We start from the raw sequence: 12,610 nt of genomic DNA on the forward strand, positions 1-12,610 counted from the left end.
AATTAGACATAAGTCATTAGATTCGCAAATCAATAAAAGTGTACACAAGAGAGTAGGCAAAGATCTAGAAGTATTGAGGTCTTTAGATTAATTTAAATTTTATTAAATTTTTATTCTGTATAAAAGGGTAATCATAATCACATCCACTGTTTGAAGTGTAAAAAATTTACTAAGACTCATAATCCTCACAGACTCACCTCAAAACTGAATGACAGAGCATTGAAGGTCTTTGCACAGTATGTAACAGCAAAAAGGGTAAATTCGTTAAAAGAATTTTGTAGGTGAGTATAGTTCTAAGACTGCTTCAGCAGTCGGTGAAGGGGTGAGCACATCTCTCACCTCTAAAATTCGTGAAAAAATCATTAATGAATTACACTAGCCGATGAGAAAACATTTTAAATGAAGAAAAGTAATTTGTCTCAGTATTGATGCTCTATGGCAAGCTGATGTAGTCGCAATGGAATCTGGCAAACTGAAAGGAATTTGAAGATAAATCGAGAATATAAATATTTATTAACTGTTATTGATGCCTTTTCTAAACTTGCTTGGACTATCCCAGTTAAAGATAGAACAGGTAAGAATGTTGTTGATGCTTTTGAAAAAATATTCCAGTCGAGACAACCAAAAAACTTACAGACAGATAACAGTAAGGAATTCTATAATAAAGATTTTCAAGAAATGAAGAGGAAATACAACATTAATCATTATTCAACTATTACAGAATTACAAGCATCTGTTGTTGCATGATTCAAAAGAACACTTGAAGAAAAGATATGGAAAAGATTTGCTCTTTAACGAAATGATAAGTGGGTTGATGTGGTTAAAACTTATGTTGATGAATACAATAACACAGAACATTCGACTACAAAAATGAAACAAATAGAAGTTAACGAGAAAAATTGGAGACCCATCTGGGAGATGGGTCTAGCATCTCCAAAATTTAACAAAGGAGATAAAGTTAGAATTAATAAGCTCAAAGAACTTTTTGAGAAAGGAGACACAGTAAACTGGTCAACAAAATCTTTTGAAATTCTATCAGTTATTCATTCCAGTCCAGTCACATATAAATTGGAAGCTATCAAAGGATATTTTTATGAGCAAGAACTACAACAAACAAAATATCCTTATGTTTATCTAGTTGAAAAAGGTTTGAGAAAGAAAGAAGGTAACGTTTATGTTAAATGGTTGGGTTTTGATAATTGACATAATAATTGGGTGAATAAAAATAATTATTTTCCTGAATAAATTCAAATATATCCAGATTAGGTGTTTCGGAACTAGCGGCAACTGAAGATGTGCTTGCGATAGATACCCTGGATCATTGATGAAAACAGCTGATTTTTCATTACATCTTAAGGGGCCAAAATTGGTCACCTTAAATTTTCAATTTTCTGGCTCAAGGACCCTGAAATTCCATAATGAATAAAGCACAAAAGTATCTTTCAGAAATTTATGATAATCTAATTTTTCTAAACTCTGCCATGGTCAAATAATAGGCCATGGGAATATCGTATAAAATACTAAAATGTCATCAGTAATCAACAACAGTACAATGTTTATTTCTCGAATTGTTTTCTGGAGGCAGCAAATAACTGACACTTTCGTTCATTCATAAATATAGTTACTTTTTCATTCTAAGTTAGACTGCTAATGGGTAGAGGTGAGAAATATTTACAAATTTTACTTTATAGTCCACTTTTACATTTACTCTGATGGTTTGATGCATATTTTCATACTCAAGAATTTGAGCAATGTCTTTTGCCTTAAAACACAGATTATTATCTTCATCAATAATCATTAAACTTGGATATTATTCTATGTAGGCTTGGTGACTCCATATATACAGAATAAAAATGTAGTAGATAAATTAAATTCAATAGTGGGCACATTCAAAAATTCATCATAAATATTTTTTCTCTTCCCATTTATTTCATCAACAATTCGTTGGAATGGTCACATAATAAATCTACACAGTAAGATAGACTGTTGAAGTGCATATTGAATATTTCTTTTCATTTGTCTTCTCTGTGAGCACCAAAACAAGTGTTAAACGTATTCTCTACTAATTTGTAGTCTGTACACTTGTATTTTCTGACATAAAACATTTTATTGTCCTTAGGTCTTCCACTGTTGTAACTGGATAATCTACCTGAAAGATAATTTTCAGCTATTACACCACCAACTATGAAATAGTGTTTCTTGGCATATTGCTTACATGTGGCAATGTCAATAATTTGCTCTTTCTTCATCTCTGCTACATCAGATATTACATCATTTAAGTGAAGGCAGTCTTCTTCGTTTTCTTTTAATTCTTGTTCTTCTGCTTGTACTTCTATCACTAGCTGTTCAATAATTTTTTGAGATTGAATGGTAATATATTCTTTTGTATAGTTAACATAATCATGAAATATTTCATCAAGAGCAATAGAGTAATCTTTCATTTCATTGGCAACTATTGTTCTGAAACTCATTACAATTCTCTTGAAATTTCTTACAAATAGTAATATCCACGTTTTTTGAAACATGTTACTAGGAGTTAATTGTTTAATTTCATGTTAAATATATATTGATATTATAAAGCTAGTGGATTATCATATTTGATTTATTTGTATTCAAAATCGTAATTATTTAAGAATATCAAGAAATTTCCTTTTATTCATTTAATGTTTTCAGGGTTGACTCATCGGCCCTATAATTCCAAACTTAATAAAACGCAAAATTTCGTTTGTGATCAACACATTTTTCTCATCGAATAATGGAACCTAAATATCTTCAAACCAATTACCTAAATTTCAGTGATAATTTTTAAGTTAACAAATTCAAATATATTCATGATATATGATTCAGCAACAGTAGTGGATGTATTAGCTGTTCATGTCGATGTAATTGTCTCCATTTATATAGAACAAAATTTTAATAACGTTTTAAAATTTTAATCGTTTAAATATGAGTAATGTACAGGATAAATTTACATTTGACATTTTTGCGATAGAGATAATAAACCACGAGACAGACAAGTTGAATGTAATATTTACAACAAATATTTTAAACCATCTTTAGCTATAGAACATTTGAGAAGGCGGAACCATGACGTAAAAATAAGTGATATGGGAATATTTCTACTTCCGTATCTAGCGTGAGAGAAAACGCATTAGTCTCACAGTGCTACTATCCCAGTTATCCATCTGTGAAGAACTTGTGTTTAGCCACCCTGAGTTTCTGTCTTTGTAAACAGGTCGTCGCGTATGACGCCACAGAACGTGACAGGCGGAGAGATCCGAGAAACTAATTAGCAGTATTTCACAGTCTACTGTATCCGACCGCATTTGCTTCTGAGCGCATATTCTATTAAGACGACTAATCGTAGGTGAAGGGCGACTGCAAAGGGAGCCATTGACGCCACACATCCATAAACTGTAGTTTGCTCGTAATTCGTTGCAGTCCGATGAAATAATTAATATTACGATTTTAGTCCTGATGTTGGATTACGTATTTAAAACCGCCCACCAGACCACGGCATCTTTGATTGATACTGTAAGTCCAGGGGTGCATATTAATTTTTTAGTCGTGGTTCACGTAGTGAATGCGTATTCGCAACTGTATTCGACTTGGTACAATTTTACATAACATCTGAGAATCTACAGTTTACATTTCACTTGATTACCTAATGTTTATTTGTCTTCTGCCTTGTTATTTGAAAGTAACCTCTTATTGCGGTGCCAAGGCTGGTTTGCATATCGACTGTCTCTGGTTTGTTTCCGGTTGAGAGAAAGAAGGAGCACTGTAGAGATCGTAAACTGACTTTGTTTTTTGTATTGGTGGGTTTTCACCATTTGAATTTCAGTGGTCATGCGTAATTCATCTTCAGTCGACGATTCAGTGGGAACCATGTCTACGTCAGGAAAGGAAGTGTCTTCCGACTTTGCTGAAATTCTCCTGTCTGTGACTGCGGTTGAAAATGGAACGAGGACTGTGGTGTTAGTGACTCGTTCACCTGAGCGCTAAGTGGTTCGACTGTAGCCGTGGTGGGTCATCCTAAATTTTCTTGGCTTACGTGTCTTTGTGTTTGCTCAATAGTATGTTACTCTAATTTGTTTCATTTTGTGGGTGTCTTCCATGCTTCTGCCTGATGATAGTTGAAGCAGTCTACGAACACGTGTGCAAAGTGTACGTAAGTGATAAACTTGTCCATATACAGGACACGTTTTGGGTTGACATTCATATGCGAATAGGGCCTAAGAACGTTTCACATTAATGTGAGATGGAACATGTTTTTCCAAATCGATACAGACCGCTCCAGCACCATTACAACATTTAAGTAGATATTCGTTGTCCACTTCTCCTATTTCATTTCCGGAACCGTACCTTAATCCATCAATATCGACTCAGTGAGTTGGTCTGGCATATAAAATGGAACGTGAAGTGCCGTAGGGGTGCGTCATCCCATTCCAGCTAACGATATACGTACCTTGATAATTTCTCCTAAGGAAGCCACAAAATCAATGTCTCCTTTAATCTTTTCCACATGCCGTTGGAATATTAGTTCTGAGTTGACTCTAACAAAAACTGCGTCCAGCACTATAAACCGACGCACCACGATGGAATTATGCGAATTAGACGAAAATGGGTACATCTGATGTACATAGACAGATAAATAAATGAACACAATTTCAGAATAATTGAGCAAGATCCGGCAACCTTGCTCGCCAAGGTATGTTTTGGGAAGGGTGAAGAAAAGTAGTAGAAACCTTTACTGTGTGTCAGTGGCCAATATCTTGCTCAAGTGTAAGCTCAGAATGGCTTGCCTTGAAGAGCAACGTAACGGGACGTAGAGAATTGTCGACGTACCGCTGTGCGGTAGGAGTCCCGCACAAGACAACCGAAGAAAAGAAATGGCACCCCAAATAATCACTCCTGGTTGTCCGGCCAAATGGTGGGCGACAGCCAAGTTGGTATCCCACAGCTCTCTTGGGCGTTTCCAGATACGAATCGGAACTCATAACTCACGACGACTTTAATCCTGTCAATGATATTCCAGCCCGAAGAAGTGCCTGGAGAGGCTCCAGACAGCTGTAGAATACCAGCCTGTCTGTAGACCACCATACAGCCCGACATCCGAAAGTGACTGTCTGGGGGTTCCTTTTCTTCTCATAACAGGAGCCCTATTATTCTCATCCGCCGCACCCCTACAGCACAGTAGTATGCTGACGGTATTCTATGCCCATTTTGTTTCGCTTTACGGCAAGCCTTCCTGGACTTACATTTCAGCAAGATAACGTCCATTCGCTCACAGCGAGAGTTTCTACTGCTTGTCTTCATGCTTTCCGAACCCTACCTTTGCCAGCAAGGTCCCCGTATCTCTCCCCAATTGACAACATTTGACAGGGTCCTCCAACCAACTCGGGATTATGACTGTCCATGTCGCCAATTGGACAGAATTGGCGCGATATGCCACAGGAGGACATCCATCAACTGTATAATCTGAAGACGAGTAACTGATTGCATAAGGTCCACATGTGTACTAACGCGTTATTGACTTGCTCAATTTATGAAAAACTTGCTTTTGAATAAATCATTGCCGGCTGCTGTGACCGAGTGGTTCTAGGCGCTCCAGTACGAAACCACGCGGCTGCTGCGGTCGCAGGTTCGAATCCTGCCTCGAGCATGGATGTGTGTGATGCCGTTAGGTTAGTTACATTTAAGTAGTTTTAAGTCTAGGGGACTGATGACGTCAGATGTTAAGACCCATAGTGCATTGAACCATTTGAATAAATCATTCAGTTTCTCTGAAATTGATATCATTTTTTTGTCTGCACATGCACATCACATCAATCGATTTCCGTCCCTTTCAGTTATTTCTTTCGTGGTGCGTCCTTTTTTTCTCTACTTGAAGTGTATATCTTTTGCGGGTAGACCTAGTTGCACAGTGAGCCAATATTAATCCAGAAATTTTACGCAAACATATGAGAAGCTTAATCTGATCATATTCTTCGGGAGTTATTCGCTGCTCGCAACTTACCATGCCAGCTACTTACAATTACTGAAGTCAAACGATTTAGCGTCAGTGTTCTCCGGCGATGTACACTCCTGGAAATTGAAATAAGAACACCGTGAATTCATTGTCCCAGGAAGGGGAAACTTTATTGACACATTCCTGGTGTCAGATACATCACTTGATCACACTGACAGAACCACAGGCACATAGACACAGGCAACAGAGCATGCACAATGTCGGCACTAGTACAGTGTATATCCACCTTTCGCAGCAATGCAGGCTGCTATTCTCCCATGGAGACGATCGTAGAGATGCTGGATGTAGTCCTGTGGAACGGCTTGCCATGCCATTTCCACCTGGCGCCTCAGTTGGACCAGCGTTCGTGCTGGACGTGCAGACCGCGTGAGACGACGCTTCATCCAGTCCCAAACATGCTCAATGGGGGACAGATCCGGAGATCTTGCTGGCCAGGGTAGTTGACTTACACCTTCTAGAGCACGTTGGATGGCACGGGATACATGCGGACGTGCATTGTCCTGTTGGAACAGCAAGTTCCCTTGCCGGTCTAGGAATGGTAGACCGATGGGTTCGATGACGGTTTGGATGTACCGTGCACTATTCAGTGTCCCCCCGACGATCACCAGTGGTGTACGGCCAGTGTAGGAGATCGCTCCCCACACCATGATGCCGGGTGTTGGCCCTGTGTGCCTCGGTCGTATGCAGTCCTGATTGTGTCGCTCACCTGCACGGCGCCAAACACGCATACGACCATCATTGGCACCAAGGCAGAAGCGACTCTCATCGCTGAAGACGACACGTCTCCATTCGTCCCTCCATTCACGCCTGTCGCGACACCACTGGAGGCGGGCTGCACGATGTTGGGGCGTGAGCGGAAGACGGCCTAACGGTGTGCGGGACCGTAGCCCAGCTTCATGGAGACGGTTGCGAATGGTCCTCGCCGATACCCCAGGAGCAACAGTGTCCCTGATTTGCTGGAAAGTGGCGGTGCGGTCCCCTACGGCACTGCGTAGGATCCCACGGTCTTGGCGTGCATCCGTGCGTCGCTGCGGTCCGGTCCCAGGTCGACGGGCACGTGCACCTTCCGCCGACCACTGGCGACAACATCGATGTACTGTGGAGACCTCACGCCCCACGTGTTGAGCAATTCGGCGGTACGTCCACCCGGCCTCCCGCATGCCCACTATACGCCCTCGCTCAAAGTCCGTCAACTGCACATACGGTTCACGTCCACGCTGTCGCGGCATGCTACCAGTGTTAAAGACTGCGATGGAGCTCCGTATGCCATGGCAAACTGGCTGACACTGACGGCGGCGGTGCACAAATGCTGCGCAGCTAGCGCCATTCGACGGCGAACACCGCGGTTCCTGGTGTGTCCGCTGTGCCGTGCGTGTGATCATTGCTTGTACAGCCCTCTCGCAGTGTCCGGAGCAAGTATGGTGGGTCTGACACACCGGTGTCAATGTGTTCTTTTTTCCATTTCCAGGAGTGTATTTGTCTCGCAATGCCGGCGCTGCACCGCTGGACCGTAAACAGTATGCGTTCTCGCTCACCGACTGCCGCAGGCAGACTACCACAAAGTCTCACTGTTTGTCGGAATATCAGTCTTTCTTTAGGGTGCTAAAGACACCGTGGAAACTCCTAAACTTCATAGTCGATTTTCTCGAGAACTTTTGAAATTTGCAATTGATTTTCGAGTTCCGAACTTCAAGTACCATAAATACAAAAAACTGCAAAAGTCAGAGTGCCAAGTGGACTCCTTGTCAGTAGTGCCTAGTATTGGCTCAGCTAAACGCTACAGGGTTATGTATTCTCGTAGACAGATATGGGTGTGTAATAGAACAGTGACAATGTGGTCGGAATTGAAACTGAGAACTGTTCGCCAACAGCAACTGCGAAAATGTTAAGCTATGGGTTCTACATATATATTTATGAGGCACTTTGTCAAGTTATAATTCGTCTGCATTGTTCGTACTAATATCAAGTATTATGCAGTGTAGGATAGCGCTGACAACGAATGCGTTCCATAACATAGCCACTCTGATTAAAAGTCAGCGTCATTCGGATAGTAATGTTAAGAAATGAGAAGAGTCTTTTTTTGTTCCATAGCGCAGGCATTTACTGTGTATTTTTAGATCACTTATTACGAATCTGATGTCGGGATTAGAAAATTGAAAGTGGCAGAATTAATATGGCAGATCAAAATTTATAAATTTACATGATTCGAGTAAAATATCGGATATAAGGTATTTGAAGGTCGCTGATAACGAATTAGAAGTCGGTATTGATATACTAAAATATTTTACTCCATATTTCAGACTTTTCGATCGAAATTATAGTAGAAAATGGATATAAAGCATCATAAAACTATTACTTTTAGATTTTTTAGATCACTTATTACGAATCTGATGTCGGGATTAGAAAATTGAAAATGGCAGAATTAATATGGAAGATCAAAATTTATATGTTTACATGATTCGAGTAAAATATCGGATATAAGGTATTTGAAGGTCGCTGATAACGAATTAAAAAGTCGGTATTAATATACTAAAATATTTTACTCCATATTTCACACTTTTCGATCGAAATTATAGTCACACTCGTCACTCGCCTCATTATCGCTATCATAACGGTCGCTGAGGGGTTGTCCACTGGAAGATGGTTCGAGAAGCAGATCTTCTACCTTCGGTGGCAATATTTATCTTCTCAAGTTTTTATCTTCTTAGAGCTCGAGACGAGTAGATCCGAAGATGCCAGAAGACAATAGAAAACATCATGTATCGTTTTCTCTAGGGAGTATTAAGGAGTACAATCTTCTCTGTAATGCTGCACATACTTATCGCGAGCCAGTCTATAATGCAAATTTAATATTATCACGCTAATATAAGGCACAAAGTTTTTATATGTACGATAATACAAACGCTGACCGAACTCACCTAAAACGTAATTTATCCGTCCAACCACGCTTTACTGGCCACGTTAATTATGTCACTTTTCCGTTGCGGCTGCTTCCATCTCATTCACAATTTCGAAAAAATTAACTGCAATTGTGGCACTGCCACACTGTATAATAAAGACCGTCGACTAAAGAAGCGCAAATATGCTCACGGAAATAAATTTTAATTCATCTATACTATGAAGGTAGTAATTGAGCTATTTACAAAAGTGGTGGCTCAAAAATCGCTCTGAGAACTGTGGGACTTCTGACTTCTGACGCCATCAGTCCCCTAGAACTTAGAACTACTGAAACCTAACTAACCTAAGGACAACACACACATCCATGCCCGAGGCAGGATTCGAACCTGCGACCTTAGCGGCTGCGCGGTTCCGGACTGTAGCGCCTAGAACTCCTCGACCAATCCGGTCGGCCAAAAGTGGAGGCAAGGAGAAAAAATACCAATAGTACTGGGTCGACCACGGCGTGCCAAACTTCACGCATGTAGGGCATGCGGACCGTGGGTGGGCAACAGCCCGGTCTGCTTCGGCTTTGTTCTGTCCTCCTCGGAAGCAACTAGCATAACGGGAAACATCACTGAGCATTGCGGTGTTGCATTTTTCGATTGATCCAACTATCTTCAGTGCGGCAGAATCGTTGAGTCACCGCTGTATATCCTTCACTATTTGTTCTTGGTACGGAGAACGTTCACAGGTCTTGTCCAGGAGAACTGCCACACTTGAATAAATCTATTTATATGCGGCTGTGCGTCTCTGTTTTGCATTACGCGCCGCTTCACGTCACATAATCATAACACACTAGGTTGGCCAGCAGGCAACTTCTGCCTGTGACTTGCGACATGAAAAACCACTTATAACGACGCCTCTAGAAGTTGGTCATCATAAAGTCGTCTCCCTGTGTTCACTAACCAATAGATCTAAAGGCAAGAAACATAAAATACTGTGGAACTACTAATGATAATACACAATGTTGTTAATGAAATAGTATCATTGAATACTCAGACAACTGTTTTCATTCAAAAGCTACTCTCGTATTTAAGTTGTAGTCTGATAAAACTACTTGAGTATAAAGAAAGACTTCACATTTGATTAAGATAGCCATTCATTGTGTGGTGTTATGATGAGAAGCCAGTTGTATTAGGTTAGTGCATATTAATAGCGTCTCCCGTTAAGTTACTGAACAAAGTAGACACAAATATAAGAGAGACTGTCAACAATAAATTTCATCTCATTATCAGAAACCATCTGATGCGCAGGCAGTTTGTCGATCCCACGCATGTAGCGACTTAGTAATTCTGAGTTAGCCACATTTAAAATGTAATCGGCAAAACAATACAAACAAAAACAAAAGAGAGAAAAGTAAAAATAAATTTCTTGGTGGTTGGTCAATAATCGGCGAGTAAGGTAAACAAATGCCAGTGCCAGATTAGAACATGTACAGTAGGCATGTTTGCCAGCCAGGCTCATCGATGTTGTCTCTTAGGTTTCATTTGTTACTCTGCGAGTGCAAGGTATCTCATTTGCAGGCAAAAAATATCAACTGCCGACACATCCCTGTGAAGCAGTTCACAACACTAAACGCCTTGCTTGTGCCACCAGATGTATGTTAATAACAATATATTTTGTGGACGTATACAGGCCATCGTTTGAGATGATGTTTCTTATGGCTTAATAACTATTTTCACCTTATGAAGTTAATATATGGTACCACAAATCCCCGTCAGCCTGCTCTCATTTAGTTTTACGATGACCTCCTTAAATCTATTATGGAAAATGCCAAAATCAATTCTTTGAAAGGGCACAGACCATGTCCTTCACCATCCTTCCCAGTTCGTGATTCTGCTTCATGTCTAATATCGTTTCTGAAGAGACGATGTACCACAATGCTCCTTCCTTTCTTTTAACCTCAACATGACTACTGAAGGTAATTATCACACGAAGGTTAACTGGTCGCCACACTTGCCAGTCATCAGATACACTGTCATTGATCACATCAGCAAATCGCATAAATGTCCTTCATCAATGCTTGTCTGTCTTTCTTAATGTGGTGTTGTGGGGCTATCAGGATGGTCGAACCCGGGACTCCAGATGGCCGAGCTGAAGCCGGGACCCACCACCGTCTTTTCTCAGGAGGCCGAGTAAGTTCAAGAGTGTCAAGGGGCAGTGTAGAGTGATACAGCGGTATTTCGTGGCATTTCTTTATTCTCATAATTTACAGTGCTTCAATGAGTGCAGCATAGTGTCGGCGGCCGCCTGCACGCTGTGCCGCGAGTCCAGCCAGCTCAACAACTCCTGGTATGCTGACACCACTGTTGCTGTCTACAAGGCCGCTCAGCTGGAACTCAGCCGCTCTCGCCCGTTCGCCCTCGCCTGCCGAGGAATAGCGGCTGGCGTCGTGCCACTGCCCACTATTTCGGAGACTGCTACAGTCCCTGGTACTCGCTGCCCTCTGCCCCGTTTGGCTTGCTCTGTCCGACCGTGGGACGAGGGTTGATGTACTGGTCGCCCGTGGCCGTCGGCCGTGGCTGCTCGCAGAACAGGACAGGACCGCTAACGGGACTTGCCGGATGGTAACCCGCGCTGCTGTCTCTGGCGCTGCTCCATCGCTGCCACGCCTCCCGTAGCGTACGCCTCGCCCGGACCCCGGTATGCCAGTTGGGAAGCTAACGTGGCCCGTCTTGTATGCTGCAGACCTCTGCCACTGCCCTCCTTCAGGCTGATCGTGTGATCTCCAAGCACAAGGCTACCGTTCCGTCGCGCCCCAGTGTTGCGTCACGAAGAGCAGAATACAGCCCAAACAAGTACATAGAATATTTACAACATTGCTGCCAGACTGGCCCCTATAAGCGTGGACCAGCACAGGTCCGTCCCGACGCTCGACTGGCCTAGCACACCATGTCCCAAGGTAAAAGTACCTCACTATTGAAACTGCCTTTCCCCTCGCCTCTGACGTAGTGTCAGAGAGAGACAGAAACTATGGCAGAGACAAATTCCCAAACGTCAGCCATTTACAAGTCTCAACTTGGTCCCCGCCTAGTTCCTCACCTCATATCGCAATAACTTCAAGCAACGCTGCGGTTTCCTGCCTCGTTATAGCTTCATACAAAGCAATTCGTGCGCGCAATAGCGTCGTCGCAGCACCGCGGTCACGACTGCTACGTTTGCATTTCCTGGCCTACTAGTTGTCGACTGTTTCAACATTCTGCCTGCGGCCCCATATTCCATTGTCCAACCGCGCGTTCATTGACCATTAATAAAATTTCCTCTTTCCTTCGACTAAGAGTAATACTAGCGAAGCACACCTCCCTCCTTTCAACAAGATCAGTCCCGAATCGAAATATAACAGATGTGGCCTGTGGCTGCGTAGCAGACCTTATCAACAAAACTTACGTTCTAGAGTCTAAAACTAACGAGAACATCAAAACATTAATTCTAGACCTATACACTGTTCACATTGGTTACCCATGCCGTATGCAACTGATGTGTTCGCACCGCCTTTACTGGTGCACGACTCCAGACTCCCCACAAAGCTACGCTCAAGAAAAATAGAAAAACGGCACACCTTGTGGCTGAAATGCTCACTGTCATTATCATGTTGCTCCGATGCTGTTGTAACGTTCGAACGTGTTCTAATACTTTATT

The sequence above is a fragment of the Schistocerca serialis genome, chromosome 3 (assembly GCF_023864345.2).
Source record: "Schistocerca serialis cubense isolate TAMUIC-IGC-003099 chromosome 3, iqSchSeri2.2, whole genome shotgun sequence".
Taxonomy (NCBI): Eukaryota; Metazoa; Arthropoda; class Insecta; order Orthoptera; family Acrididae; genus Schistocerca; species Schistocerca serialis.